Raw genomic sequence first — 16,819 nt, 5'->3', positions numbered from 1 at the left:
ACGTATGATAAGAAAAAACTGTTTCAATCTATTATCTAAATATGGGAATAGAACTAGAGCATCAAACTATCGCTTTCGATACGTATTTAATTTACAATAAGCAAAATAAATTTTCATAACAATCTTTATTTTACGACGATCGGCCGTTTCTCGGCAACTCTCGGTTAGTTTCGTTTTGGTGGTGCCACAGACTAGACCAAATTATTCGTAAGTTAAAGTAACCTAAATTATGTTTGTCATGTTGGTATACAGTTATTTCGGCGTTTTTTTACACGAAGTAAAATAAAAAGTGCTGTCAACCTCAACCTTAGTCTATAGCCTAATATACGAGTGACTTATGCCACATATGACGTATCATTATCAATCAAAATAATATTATCATATTATTAATAATTTGTATTTTGTTGTTTTAAATTTCTTTTTAAGTTATATTATTCAGATTGACTTTCACGGCTTCGGCAAACATTGCTATTCGTCCGCGGAACGGGCTGCCGAGATGGGCCAAAAATACAAAGTTGATAGTAAGTTATAATGTAGGTAGATAAAGTACATGTTCAGATATTTTTGAGCGACCTGATGAAAATAAGTAAATGTACAGTCAGCAGTCAGCCAAATATCTTAATATAACTTTGTTGCCATAGAAATAAGGATGTATTCCGATATAGTGGCGCAATATTGAGAGACCAAAGCTAGCCGATTTAGTGGCTCGGACACTTAGAGAGAATGGGAGAGGATCGTGCCGTGAAGAGAGCGTACTTGGGACTACAAAATGGGACACGCCCGAGTGGACGTCCTAGCGCTACCGCTGAAACGACGTAGTTGCTCAAGACCTGCTCAACCTCAACCATGGCGACTGGCGAGAGCTATCGCAAGACCGAGAAACATGGCGTATCTGGTGTCGGAGGCCAGGACTCACTTTGGGTCGTTGCGTCACCGTAGCCATAGTAAGTAATGTTAATATCCAGAAAGGGAATTGGGGACTACCTACGTTTGTATGAAAAAGGCGATTTATGGGCGGTGGTCGTCCATATTCATCTTAAGGCGGAAATTAATCTAATGAACGTTTTTGCAACTAGGCTTATAAAAATAAATAATAATTTTATGTTGAAACAAGTTTTAAATAAATACCTACGTAGGTAGATGAAAAAATACAATATTGCCTTTTATCAAATCACATAATTTTTTGAGAAATTTGCGAATTAAGTTATCCAAATAACGGCTACAATTAAGAAATCCCTATCACAGTTATACTTAAACCCTGGCAGGGTTGAATACATAATAACGTCGGTATTTAACTAAACATAAGACAAACTTTTTATTTCATTTACGCGAGCGGAGCTGCGGGCCCGTCTAGTTTATATATAAATTCAGCTGCGAGCGCAGGAAGTTTTGGACCCTCTCAATTTTACTTCCTAGTTTTCATGATCTTTACGGCAACTCAAATCGGCCTTCTGTATAGGGTATCCCTTCCTAGTCAGTGTTGTCAATGACCTACAGCAGCTGTCGCGCCGCTCGATACTCTGACGTCATCAAATATTAACCGCATTACTTCCCTTCGCGAACCCGTAATGCGTATATAGAATCAGTAATGAATATATACGTGGTAGCTTCAAGGTTGCACCAACCGCTGACAAACATACTGAAAACCGCCTTCGTTGGTATGGCCACGTTAAACGACGGGAAAACGATCACGTAGTATAAGTAGCCCTATATCTACCAGAGGCCGCAAGATGCCACGGCCGCCCGCCATATACCTGTGGACAAGTATAGAAAGCCCAGGCCCCAATTTCACATCGGTGACAGGTGCGACGAATTGTAAAATCACTGTTGCTGACGTCACAGGCATCCATGGGCTACGATTACCACTTACCATCGGGCGGGCCGTACTCCTGTTTGCCACCATCATTGTATTATTTAAAAAAACTTTATTATATCGGATAAAAACAGATATTTCTCTTGCGAGGTTTCTGACAATTGTCAAAGATTTAGAAGAATTGTAGGTAATTCTTGACAGGTAATGAGTTATATGTCGGAATTTCGTGACAATTGTAGTGTTTCTTGTGACAATTGTCAGAAACCTCGCAGGAGAAATATCTGTTTGTTGGTGGCAAACAGGAATACGGCCCGCCCGATGGTAAGCGGTAACCGTAGCCCATGGATGCCTGTGACGTCAGCAACAGTGATTTTACAATTCGTCGCACCTGTCACGTTGGTGAAACAGGGGCCAGGTGCCCCAACAGACAACCCAAGCTCATAGGACTAGGCGCAACGAGGAGACCCGACCCCAAATAATGGGACCAGGAGAGGAAGAAGAAGAAGAAGACTTCCCTTCGCGAACGTTAGCTTGTTGGCTGACAGCAAGGGATATCCGCCATGTTTAATGAATAGTGTTCTTTTTAGGGTTCCGTACCCAAAGGGTAAAACGGGACCCTATTACTAAGACTTCGCTGTCCGTCCGTCCGTCCGTCCGTCCGTCTGTCTGTCACCAGGCTGTATCTCACGAACCGTGATAGCTAGACAGTTGAAATTTTCACAGATGATGTATTTCTGTTGCCGCTATAACAACAAATACTAAAAACAGAATAAACAAAAGATTTAAATGGGGCTCCCATACAACAAACGTGATTTTTGACCAAAGTTAAGCAACGTCGGGAGTGGTCAGTACTTGGATGGGTGACCGTTTTTTTTTTCCTTTTTTTTTTGGTTTTTTTTTGCATTATGGTACGGAACCCTTCGTGCGCGAGTCCGACTCGCACTTGCCCGGTTTTTTAATCTCTTAGCCATACAGGCTCATACAGTCGTCTGCAATAATATGTTACGATACGAAGGCCGCAAAAATATCTGACACGATTTTATTTGCAGAGCCATAAGAGCATGTCACTTATTTATGCGGTGTTCGAAGAGTAACTTAAATTACAGGTGACTGTACCACTCAGTTTATCGGAAGTTCGGAACATGTTTTGATGTTTACCAGTCGTTATTTGAGGAATGGTTTCCATTGTAAGTAGAAGTGGACTAATCCTTAACAGGCCTTACTCGCATTTCGCCTCTGGGTTGGAAGGTCAGATGGCAGTCGTAAAAACGAATAAGTAGAAGAATTTAGCAATTACGAGTAGTACAGATCCATCTACAGTAGGTACACTGAGAGAAAAATCACCACCAGGAATTAATAAACAGTTCTGTACTGGGGGAAAAAATGAAGTTTTAGTAGTAATCATGGAAGTTTCACTATTTCTGTAAAATTTATTTATTTCTACAAACAGCTCAGTAATACTAAATCTAATTTCAGCAAACAGACTTTAGTAAATGGAGCATTAAACAAAGTTCAGTATTTGTTACAATCCATTTTTATTACTACTAAAATTCTCCGATTTTTACTAGTAAAGTTTGTGATTTTTGGAAAAAAGCATCTGTGATTTCAAGTTATGATTTTAGTAAACGTCTCACTTACATAGTTTTGTAATATCTAAAAAACGAGTTCGCGGGAATAACATTACCCCATTTAAAATAACAATTCAGTTGTTACTATAGCGACATTACAAAGTTTACTGGTATTTAGTAGATAGACTTGTTGTGTTTATGTTCATTGTTGTACCAATCACTAAACGAGTTTTGTAATACCAACACAGCTACTTGCTACGTTCATTTGGTTAGAGTTAGTATTGTGTCGGATGTCGGGCGGGCGTGTCTCGTGTCTTCTTTGTTTAAAACATACTTAAGTTAAATAATAAATTTAGGATATATTGTGGGCCATGGACATATTAACCCGCGACCTACTGTGTAGTTGGGGTCTACAGGAATATATTGTTCTGCAACTTCGAGCTAGCTGTTGTTATTCTAGTGATAATGACATCAAAGGTAAATCTAAACTGTTTGCAATTCCAACCTCCCTAGCACAGGTGCGCCGCGAGAGCATGTTGCGCGCGTAATAACTACTAGTCTCTTTCTGACTGTATGAATAAGAAAGGAATGGGTAGAATATCTCGACAGGCTTTTATAGTGCCTCTTTAGTACAGAGATATACTACCAAATGCTTTTTTATTCATACAGACAGAAATAGAGACGGGTAGCTACCACGCGCGCGACATGCTCTCGCGGCGCCCGTTTGCTAGAGGCGGAGGAATTGCAAACAGTTTAGTTTTTGCCTGTGACGTCATTATCTCTAGAATAACAACAGCTAGCTTGGAATCGCAGTACAGTTTAGTAAAACCTATGACGTCATCGTCTCCGATATTGCTAAAGCACGCTTAGAATTACAAAACGGTTAGTTTTCACCCATGACGTCATCACCTCCGATATTGCTAAAGCACCTCTCGGAATAACAAAACCAAATTTCTGAAATTACTCTAGCATACTTCAAATTACAAATATAGAAGTTGTATTTCCTACTAAATGGAAATTGCAAAAGTCAATTTGTTCCTATTAGTTGACTCTCCTTGTCCCCGGATTAAGTATTATTTTTGTAATTCTAAGTGTGTTTTTGTTAGTTTTTTCTCTCAGTGTATAGTTGAATCATCGAGAGCGTGGAATTGCATATGTAGTAGTATTGTTTGTTTACAGGCATTCTATATTTGAATTTTCTATTTTCTTGTACTATCAGCATACAACCACTACAAATGCAATTCCATCTTCTCGATAATTCAACTATACTAACTTGCAATTCCTAAACCTTACTGCAAACCCACAAGGTCCAAAGATGGCTAGTATGAGTGTATCTCTTAATACCAAGTTCCTTTAGACTCTAAAGTTTAGAGTAACAGTCGCCATCAGATATATCGGAGCGGATAAGGCACTTACAAATATCTGAACACGCCTCTCTTGTCAAGGCGTTAAGGTTCCGTCACACAGGTGCGTTCTCCGGGCGGGGCGTGAGCGTTTTATATGTAAAAGCGGCGCGCCCCGCTGTCTCCCCGCCCGAAAAACGCGCCTGTTGTGACAGAGCCTTTAGAGTGCGTGTTCAGACATTTGTGAGCACCTCGGCCGCTCCCATATATCTGATGGCGACTGTACTTTATGCGTATGACAAAGATGCCACAACAGTCCATATCTGCCATAGTGCCATCTCTCACTGCCTTGTCACCGATTAACCACCCGCCCACTCAACTATTCATAAGAACACGCCATCTGACGTCATCTCCGCTATTTCCCGAAACCTCTCGTCTCCAGTCACATTACAGCGGGAATTAATTTACCAGGCATGTGTTATGCCACCCTGTATACGAAACGACGTAGGTTAGTGGGGACATTTGGGGGGTTAAGACGTTTTTGGACGAAGAGGGTTTTCTGTGTAAGAAAGGCAGATCTGGTTGTAAGGAAATAGGAATATTTATTTAATATTATGAATGTTAGCTGTGTTGGGTTAATATTATGAAAGAGGAAGTTGAAATGTTGTCAAAGGAACTTGAAATACTGATTCTCTGAATCGCATATGAATCTTATATGCGGTGTCAGGAATAATGACAGTACCTACCTAGAAATAAAGACATTTATATTTATTAACATTAACATTTATATGATTAATACATGGAATGAAAGAAAATTAAAAAAACCAGACAAGTGCGAGTCGGACTTGCCCACCGAGGGTCCTTTTAGTATTTGTAGTCATAGCGGCAACAGAAATACCACATCTGTGAAAATTACAACTGTCTAGCTATCACGGTTCATGAGATTCAGCCTGGTCACAGACAGACAGACAGACAGACGGACAGTGGAGTCTTCGTAATTAGTGTCCCGTTTTTACCCTGGGTACGGAAACCTAAAAATGGGATGGAACGAAGGAAGAAGAATAATTATGTTAAGTTCGATTTTTTATTGATATAAAAGTTAGGAGCTTTCAAAAATTTGCCCTCGAACCGGCAAGCGTCAACTTTCGGCCCGCTGCGCTAAACGAAATTGCCGCTTTGCGGCTCCATCTCGAAATAGAAATCTCAGATCACTTGTAATTGTCGACCGAGGCGAAAGACAGTCCGTTTCTTATTTTACTGCCCTAGGTATGTAGTATAATATAGGTAATATTATTCCAGGATGTCTATTATTTAAAGTGGAAAATGGGGACTACGTTTGTATGGAGAGCGGTCGCCTCTTAATAATGTTTGTTTCTAGCTGATTGAAATACATTAGTCAAATACGTTCCACCCTATATCATTTATATGTATTTAGAACTTAATTTCATTAATTAAATTGGACCCAATATATTCGATACAGTTATGACCGTCCGTAACATTACTCATACCGTGCTTTTAGTGTCTCATAGCTACGACATACTAAAACGTTCCGCTATTTTATTTATACCGACCTATAATTTATATATAATACACTGAGAGAAAAAACTAACAAAAACACACTTAGAATTACAAAAATAAAACTTAATCCGGGGACAAGGAGAGTCAACTAATAGGAACAAATTGACTTTTGCAATTTCCATTTAGTAGGAAATACAACTTCTATATTTGTAATTTGAAGTATGCTAGAGTAATTTCAGAAATTTGGTTTTGTTATTCCGAGAGGTGCTTTAGCAATATCGGAGGTGATGACGTCATGGGTGAAAACTAACCGTTTTGTAATTCTAAGCGTGCTTTAGCAATATCGGAGACGATGACGTCATAGGTTTTACTAAACTGTACTGCGATTCCAAGCTAGCTGTTGTTATTCTAGAGATAATGACGTCACAGGCAAAAACTAAACTGTTTGCAATTCCTCCGCCCCTAGCAAACGGGCGCCGCGAGAGCATGTCGCGCGCGTGGTAGCTACCCGTCTCTATTTCTGTCTGTATGAATAAAAAAGCATTTGGTAGTATATCTCTGTACTAAAGAGGCACTATAAAAGCCTGTCGAGATATTCTACCCATTCCTTTCTTATTCATACAGTCAGAAAGAGACTAGTAGTTATTACGCGCGCAACATGCTCTCGCGGCGCACCTGTGCTAGGGAGGTTGGAATTGCAAACAGTTTAGATTTACCTTTGATGTCATTATCACTAGAATAACAACAGCTAGCTCGAAGTTGCAGAACAATAAATTCCTGTAGACCCCAACTACACAGTAGGTCGCGGGTTAATATGTCCATGGCCCACAATATATCCTAAATTTATTATTTAACTTAAGTATGTTTTAAACAAAGAAGACACGAGACACGCCCGCCCGACATCCGACACAATACTAACTCTAACCAAATGAACGTAGCAAGTAGCTGTGTTGGTATTACAAAACTCGTTTAGTGATTGGTACAACAATGAACATAAACACAACAAGTCTATCTACTAAATACCAGTAAACTTTGTAATGTCGCTATAGTAACAACTGAATTGTTATTTTAAATGTGGTAATGTTATTCCCGCGAACTCGTTTTTTAGATATTACAAAACTATGTAAGTGAGACATTTACTAAAATCATAACTTGAAATCACAGATGCTTTTTTCCAAAAATCACAAACTTTACTAGTAAAAATCGGAGAATTTTAGTAGTAATAAAAATGGATTGTAACAAATACTGAACTTTGTTTAATGCTCCATTTACTAAAGTCTGTTTGCTGAAATTAGATTTAGTATTACTGAGCTGTTTGTAGAAATAAATAAATTTTACAGAAATAGTGAAACTTCCATGATTACTACTAAAACTTCATTTTTTCCCCCAGTACAGAACTGTTTATTAATTCCTGGTGGTGATTTTTCTCTCAGTGTATAACCTAGTTAAATAATAAAACATATCTTTTACGATCTTGCCCCAGAAGGCAGCACACCGAGGCCAAGGGCACGATAAGGCTGCCGACACATCAGTCACTATCAGGGTCGACTGTTAATACTGGGCGCGGATTGGGTGGTTAAGGTTAATGATCGGGTTCTGTTCAGATTGTCCGTGATAATGTACAGTCGCCATCAGATATATCGGAGCGGCGAAGGTGTTCACAATATCTGAACACGCGCTCTAACGCCCTGACAATAGAGGCGTGTTCCGATATTTGTGAGCACCTTGGCCGCTCCGATATATCTGATGGCGACTGTATGTGCTAATATATAACAGATAATACTTAAAATAAATCATAAGTACCATATTTAAAAATGTGGTCATCTGTTTGAGAAATTGAAATAAATAATGCCTTATCATGATTAATAGGCGGATCATATGATTCATGGGCGTCATGACCCTCCCCCTGGGCAATGTGCTGGGCCTAGAATTTGACCACGCGACCCCCCATACGAGAAATAATTGCTAGACTTTGACCATGTGACCCCCCAAACTAAAAAGCTGGATCTACCCTTGGCCTTCAGATGTAGACCCAACCGCAAAATTATATTTCCACTTTATAAATGACTTCATTCATAATATGTACATATAATTTTGCTGCTCACTGTACATAATGCTCGTCAATGCTAGTGACGAGTCTTTTTCAGGAGTGACATTCGAGCTTCTATTCAACACAGCACACTCACACCAATATAAGTACAAGCTGAAATGAGATCAAATTGATATCAATTTTTATGTTCGATCCGTCCTCCGAGGAATTCATCACCATTCCTGTGCTGACTTTTTTTAAATATGTATTTTTTATGTTCCTGTCCGGCCCCTTATAACAACATGTTAGACATAACAAAGAGAATCTCTGCAATATTTCTAAAATAATATTATTTTTATTCGATATATTACTGCATCTATATCGATCAGCACTCGCGATAGGCATTTGATATGGTTCCCAAGGGACAGTTGTTGTTTTAGGGGGTGGAGCTGCTTCGATAGTGATGTATCAATCAATAAAGCCCAGGGAAATATAAATTATTTAGTTCTATAAGTGAAAATGTGTTTACTAAGATTTAGACTTCAACAAGAATATTATTTCTAGTTCGATAGGATAACGTTGTAGGGCTACCGCCAATACCGAAAATCGTCAATTGCGGGCATTTTTCTCTGTCACTCTAATTACGCCTTCATTGGAGTAAAAGAGTAAGATCCCCGCAATTTGCGAATTTCGGTTTTCGCGGTAGCCCCTTTGATCAATATGATGAAATCCATATTGATTAGCGCTCGCGATAGGCATTTCATATGGTTCCCTAGGGACTGTTGTTGTTTTAGGGGGTGGAGATACTTACTACTTATACTATTTGGTGGAGCTGTTCAATAGTGACGTGCCATTCCCAGAAATGTAGCTCAGGGAAATATATAGCTTTCCTGTAAACCTATAGGAAAAATAAATGTTTAAAAATGTCTGGCCTATGTTGAATAATTCAGTTTTGGACATCTAAGACAGAGAAACCGATTATTTACATTTATTACGTCCTAAAAACAACTACAATATGCGTGATTCAAGAAAATTTAAATAATTGAAGGATTTCTGTACAAAATATTCTCTTGAGAAACATCCTGCATCAGATAAAACAAATCTTAATAAATATTCTCCATAAATTCAAGTCAAATCAATAAATCAAATTCAAGAATCAAGAAGAGATAATTTTGTTTCTTTTCATCTGTGAGTAACGTGCATACAATCCCTCGGTCAGATTATTTGTGGTACAACACTACTGTTCCCATCGGAGGGGTGAGGGGTTAAAAATGGCGATTGCAAAGAATTACCTTTCAACAATGTGCTGTGAATCATTCGTTTTGGGAATCAGTGACTTCGGGATAAAGTCGTTGACGGTGTCGATGGGCTGGGGGGGGTTCCAGAGCATGGCCATTTGTTTTACTCAATTGAAGAATAATGTATATAAATGTGAGGGGTAGAAGTTCTGTTTGCAAGAAAATACCTATCGCCAGTGTGTTCGCGAAGCGTTGTTGGACGCAGTAAGTCTAGATGGAGCAAAGTCATTGTTGGTCAGCGTTTTAAATTAGACCCTAATCCGGTCTAAATGGGAACGGATCATCGAAATGTCGGTTTTTTGGGACAAGATCAAACAAAAACAATACCTTTTTAAGTTTTTATCACATAAAAACAGTTTCGGCCTGTTTCACTTATGCACTTATATTAAAATTTAACGTTAAAATATAAAACAGCTGAAAAAAGTTCAAATAATTGAGGGTTCAGATACACGTTTGGATAATTGAGGGTTCGGGTAGTCACGGTTCTACTGTAGACAAAAAGCCAAGAGGAGAGGAAAGGATTTTGGGACCTGGGCTAGGCTTGTTAGGTTAAGCGCTAGCAGCTGAGCGCTAAGACGCGTAGCTTCCAAACTGTAAGGTGTAGGTTCAAGCCCTTATAGTGTGCAAAACAAAAAAAAAGGTATGTGAAGGCTTCCCTACATTTGACCAACTTATTCACAAGTATACAAAAAACAATCCAGAACGGCCTTTGAGAAATCGTGGAACATATATAAAAACCCCGACGAACCGAAGCGACGTTGTTACCAACTCAGCCGTCTAATGTGAATAATGTGCTCCTGTCGATATCGTCTGGTATCGGTAAAGCTGTCTTGTTTCTTTTTCTGGTCCATCGATTACCTATAGCTATACCTACTTGTTTTTTTTTAAAACTAAATACACGTTCTTGACGTGTCACTTCATTGAATAATACGCCACAGCAAATATGTAACAATTGTATAGCATATATGTGTCGTGTTCAAGCAAAAAGTCCCTCTTTGCCGCTTGCCATAAGGACACTTTGACATGTTATTCGTATAAAGATACACGCAAATCTCGTCCTTACCGTAAGGGACGAATTGGGACCTTTGACTAGACTTTGACACATACATATATTCATTTTGATTGCTTTAGTTACTATTTTTTAAAGCGTTTATCAATAAAAAGACACGTAAAGATCGTGTAGTCATTTCTAATGCTAAAATAAAACGAGGTACAGGTATCATACGGTTACTGCAACTAACAGCATCAACGATTTGAGTAGGTACACGAGAAAAACAACTTATGTCCTTTGACTTAGTAAAAAACTTCCCAACCGCAGCTGGTTTTATGCGATTACTAACAATATCACTTAACTGACTAACAATGGACCTTATGTATTTGCAATAAGCTTTATGAATCGTCAGTTAACAGCATGGACGATAGCGTCTACTCAATTAACCCACCGGCCAATATTGACGGACGTCAACTCCAACACCGCTTACCTGTGAGCGTTATTAGCCTGATAATTGGTGGTCGCAATCTGTCAATATGCCAATCTCACTCAAACTGATTATTAGACTAATATGATCCATCATTATACAGGGTGACCTTAGCCATTGAAATCCCACGTAGGGTTACTTCTCAGAAATGCTCTAACGGTAATATTTTTTTAATTAGAACAAAAGATAAAAAAATAAATTTACAAACAAAAGTTATTTTCAATAATCGACACGATCGACGATCATTGGCAGTGCTTTTGACAATTTGTTTGAAAATGTGCGGCAATGATGACATTTGTCAAAAGTCAGAATCTTATTACTGTCATAAATAAAAAAGATAATCAAAACGGTCGAAGAAGGTTTCATACTATTTATTACCTCGGGAGCTACTTACACATACAGGTTGCTCCAAAGGGGCTGTCCATAAATTACGTCATCGATTTTTGACGATTTTGGACCCCCCCCCCCCTATAATCATCCAAAAATCATGCTTCAAATGACCCCATTTCCTCCTACTTCATGCTACCGTCATCCGATGTCCAGACCCCCCCCCCCCCCTAATTTGAAATGACGTAATTTATGAATAGCCCCAAAGTAAAAAAATCGTAATTTGTTAATTTATTCGTACCTGCTACACCGATTGTTATGAATTATGATACTTTCTATACTGGTTCTAAATACCCTAATGCATATGTACATTTCGGCTTTGTCCAATTTTATTTTTATTTTTCTTTATTGGGGAAAAAAACAGACATAGGCAGATATATAATACAAAAGAGGACATAGATTTATACATTAGTAGGTGCAACCTACATCCTGAGACAATTCCCACTATGATTTGTAAACCTAGGATATTTAAGTGGCATTGTCATCGGATTGAGGTATAACAGGATAATAGATACTAAACTAACATTGATAGACAGACGATAATAATAATCATTACAGTGCTGACAAGATTAGAAGCGCTGGTGGCCTAGCGGTAAGAGCATGCGACTTTCAATCCGGAGGTCGCGGGTTCAAACCCCGGCTCGTACCAATGAGTTTTTCGGAACTTATGTACGAAATATCATTGATATTTACCAGTTGCTTTTCGGTGAAGGAAAACATCGTGAGGAAACCAGACTAATCCCAATAAGGCTTAGTTTCCCCTCTGGGTTGAAAGGTCAGATGGCAGTCGCTTTCGTAAAAACTAGTGCCTTCGTCAATTCTTGGGATTAGTTGTTAAGCGGACCCCAGGCTCCCATGAGCCGTGGCAAAATGCCGGGATAACGCGAGGAAGAAGGAGTGCTGACAAGATTACACACATAACATTCTAGCAGCGAGATGAGGAACTACATATTTACACTTATATTATGATAAATATAGGACTAAGCATATATTGGGCCAACAGTAATTATCTAGTTAAGACGAATCAAATTTTATGGTAAGTTTAAGGAAGTACTTAAACGCTTCATAACAGTAGGTTTACCTTACTTTTGAAATTTGCACGACTATTGTTAAAAATGTCAACCGAGACCAGGTTGTTATTGTACATTTGACATATTCTGCGAAGCGGAGCGCGGACTCCAGCGTTATTCGACGAGGCAGGCAACGCGAACAGGGATGTAGTTCGTGTTCTATAGGTTGGAGCACGGAAACCGATATGTTCAAGCAGTTCTGGACAATTATAATAACCCCCACATATGTTGAACAAAGCAATAGCGCCTTGGACATTGCGTCTGCTAGTCAGAGTTTTAAGTTTGTAGCGTTCAAGGAGCTTGTCGTATGACAATGGAGCATGAGCCATTCTATAATGGAGAGCCCTCAGGAATCGTTTTTGAACAGCTTCAATCGCATTTTTGTAGACTGCGTAATGAGGGTTCCAAACTTGGGATGCATATTCAAGGTAGGGGCGGACTAAGGAATTATATAACATCAAGTAAGATGAGCATTTTTTTAGAGGTTTGGCAGCCCTAAGAACGAACCCTAACATTTGATATGCTTTTGTTGTAATTTTATGAATATGTTGATCGAGAGTAAGCTTTTCGTCAAGCGTAACCCCTAGATCCTTAACATGATTAACTCTTTGAACAAGTTCTCCTCCTATGTTGTAATGTGTTAGTATTTTATTTTTGTTTTTTGTGAAGGTTATATGCACGCATTTATCGTAGGCTAAATACAGTTTGTTGGACTGACAATAGGCATGAAAGCGGTCCAGATCATCCTGGATAAGTTTGCAGTCGCTTTGATCTTTTACGGCTTTGTAAATTTTCAAATCGTCTGCAAACAAAGCAAAGTTACAGTTTAAGAAGCACTTATTGATGTCATTAATAAACAAAGAATATAGCAACGGCCCCAGTATAGATCCTTGAATTACACCAGATGGCACCAGGGATGCGCGAGATTCGAAGCCGTTTATGGTTATTTTTTGTGTGCGATTATCCAGGTACGAAGCGAACCATCTTAGTAGGTTACCCTTGATGCCATTATACGCTAGTTTACGCAGTAACAAGACATGATCGACCTTGTCAAAAGCTTTACGGAAGTCCGTGTAGACCACGTCAACCTGAGCACGCTTGTCCATAGAAGTAAACAGAAAGTTTGTATATACAAGAAGATTCGTTACTGTAGATTTTTGTTTCATAAAACCATGTTGTTGAGGTATAATGTTATTTCGAACCAGTGGATAGATTACATCATGGACTAGGGATTCAAGCAGTTTGGAGATACAAGATTGTATAGAGATCGGCCTGTAGTTGCTTATTTGGGATTTAGACCCGGATTTGTGAATAGGAGTTACATTGGATATTTTCCAGCATTCAGGAAATATTCCCTCTAATAGGCACTTATTAAACAAAATGACAAGTGGTTGTATTATTGCTGGGGAAGTATGTTTGAGAAAATGAGGGCTTATTTTATCAGGACCCGGGCTTTTTTTGGGGTCCAGTTGTCGAAGCTTGCGCTTGATGTCTGTGCCGCGTATGAGTATGCTGGGGATAATATTAGCCTCCGGCGAACAAGGGAGGTCGTCGAGATCGGATATGTTATACTTACTTTTACTTTCGAACACTGAGCTAAAAAACCTCGAAAATAGTTCACATACATCGTTTGGGGTGCTGGCAGACATATTACCCAAAGACATAGTATGCGGGTAGTTTGATTTAGATTTTTTTAAAGATGAAATATATGACCAAAATGATTTAATGTTAGTCTTCATCGTGTTTTCAGTGTTATCGGTATAATTACGGAAGCATGTTGTCATCATATTTTTGCAGCGTGTCCTTAACAGAGAGAATTCTCTATAATCTCTAAGGGACCGGTACGTTTTCCATTTTAACCAAACCTTCTCTTTTCGTTTGAGTGTTTTAATGAGTGCATGTGAGAACCATTTGGGGTAAGCCTGATTTTTATTTTTACAGAGAGGGACATTACTTTCAATTATTTTATTAATAATACTATAGAATTTGTTAACAGCATCATTTGTTTGTAATGCGTTTAATTCAGCCGACCAGTTTACGTTATTTATTTCGTTATTGATTTTCGGGTAGTTGGCTTTGTAAAAGTTATATTTTGGTACGTTCGTTGAGGACAGCGTAGGAGCAAATGCCAGACTAACATCGAATTGAAAGGGCGGATGGTGCATATCAATATTACTTAAAACTACAGCGGCCGGGGAGAGGTGGCAATCCATATTTGAAAATAGCAGGTCTAGTGTTCTGTTATTCTGGTTGGTCAGATAATTATATTGTAACAGGCCGAGGAGATTACTTGTATCAAGCAGGTGCTTGGAGGCTTCACTAGGTGTAGACAGTACCTGAGCCCTAACTGAACCCTGGGACGCCACCCATGTTAAATCAGGTAAGTTATAGTCCCCCACTATGCATATTTTACTGTTAGGCTCTAACTCACATATTCTTTCGATTTTTTTGAAGTGTTCAAAATATATATCTTTATGTGAAGCGGGAGGGATATAAACAACACATATAATCAATTTAAAATTAGCGGTAGGTAACACTAAAAAGAGGTCCTCGGCGCCTTTAGATTCCCAGTTCGCGCATCGGGTCGCCTGTATGGACTTCCGTACTCCAATAAGTACCCCACCACCGTCCTTTTTACGGTGGGTACAAAGGTCGCGGTCCCGCCGGTGAATAACGTAGTCACAACCTAGTACCTCGGCATCTAGTATGCCAGATTTTAACCATGTCTCAGTTAACATAATTACATCATATGAGGAGTTTAGTACGTTGAGTCGTAGGTCAACCAGTTTAGAACGCAAACCACCGCAATTTTGGTAATAGAATGATAGTTCACGTGTGCAATTTATAATAGACAAATATATAATTTATAACGCAAAGTAATTTTGATAATACGTACGCGGTGGTTTTCGCGTAGCTGGGACCCTCGTAATGACGCAACGACATAAATATGGTACGATAGGTATTACTTATTTGTGCATGGTAAACTTTAAAGGTATATTTGGACATATTCAAATAGTAATAAGCCATAGGTATTATTATATTCAATCTAAGTAACAGTTTTGTTATATATAGTGCATTATTACAGAATTTGGCGATGGCCAGTGTGGTAGTATTTATTCTTAACTTAAATCTATCACAACTAACATTCATTCGGAGGCTTTTGGGCAAAACAACAGACACAGGTGGATGCAAATAGACGTGTCACAAACGATCAAGGTCTGATTCGGTTTTAATTGCCAGTATACGAGAATCATCGGTCTTACGCATAAGTATTGTAGCATTTTTAACCCAAATCCACCTGTAGTTTTTGTTTTTCCTTATCTCGCGGGCCTTAGCGTATAGGATTTTGTTTTTTAAGGTTAAATGTTCGTTAATGTATATGGGAGAAGTCGCCGCCACCGTCTCAGCTGCTGACGAGGCATCGCTGCTGCAGCCGGCGGCCTCGAACAGCTGGCCGGCCGTCATCAGTCCTCGGCGTTACCCGTGCAGCAGCCACAAGGTCGTCACGCAGGCGGCGTGTGGTTAAATGAATTATAATATTCTTAGGCCGGTCCATTTCTTTATTGTGGGGGACACGGTGGACATCTTTGATGTGATTATGTGTTAGTGTTGTGCCCAAAACTTTACCTAGGGCAACGGCAATGTGGATTAGGTTTTCACTTTTTTTCTCCGGTACGTTTTGTAGTTCGATATTGCATAGCCTTGACTTTTGCTCCGCGTCGTCGCAGTGTTTTTGTAGTGTGGAGACCTCACTGTGGAGTTGTTCGTTCTCGGCCCGCAGTCCGTGTATCTCGTTGGCGAAGGAGTCCACCTTGGACTCGAGAGTCTTGATACGGCCGTCCCACGAGTTAACTGTTAAGGTAAGCTCCGATAATTTGCTATCAAAGTCAGCCCGCAGTGCCGTTAGGTTAGCGTTTAGAATGGCAAACTTACCGTCGAAATATTTCATGAGAGCGTCTGTGTCAATATTAACTATAGATGTAGACGGCAGGTTTAGCTCGGGGTTTGTATCAGCCAGTGGCTTGTTGATAACGACGGGGCTAGCTGGTTTTTTTGCCGGTTGTTTACATGATCCGCACTTCCATTTGGGCTTATTCATAGGTAGTATTTTTTTGAAGTCTACGTCGGATATGCCCACACAGTAGTAATGATAGCAATATTGACATGCTGAACATTTTAATAGCTCCTCTGTTTTTATAACTAAGCTGCACTTTGAGCATTCCATCGTCGTATCGGGGCGAAAGAAGTTAACAACGCAAATATGGTGAGGTTATGTTTCGCCGGTGGGTTGGTTAGTCTTTAGCACTGTTTACAC

At 39.3% G+C, this 16,819-nt stretch overlaps 1 protein-coding gene and 1 pseudogene across 3 annotated transcripts in view; one reads left to right on the top strand and one right to left on the bottom strand.

The window, feature by feature from the left end:
- LOC134797430 (stress-activated protein kinase JNK) overlaps positions 1–16,819 on the top strand; it is a 232,713-nt gene that overhangs the window by 106,143 nt on the left and 109,751 nt on the right. The window lies entirely within an intron of this gene.
- LOC134797230 (uncharacterized) lies at positions 15,706–16,606 on the bottom strand (annotated as a pseudogene).

Source organism: Cydia splendana, chromosome 15 (assembly GCF_910591565.1).
Source record: "Cydia splendana chromosome 15, ilCydSple1.2, whole genome shotgun sequence".
Classification (NCBI taxonomy): domain Eukaryota; kingdom Metazoa; phylum Arthropoda; class Insecta; order Lepidoptera; family Tortricidae; genus Cydia; species Cydia splendana.
The sequence above is the reverse complement of the archived record's forward strand: the minus strand, read 5'-3'. Positions and strand labels throughout refer to the sequence as shown.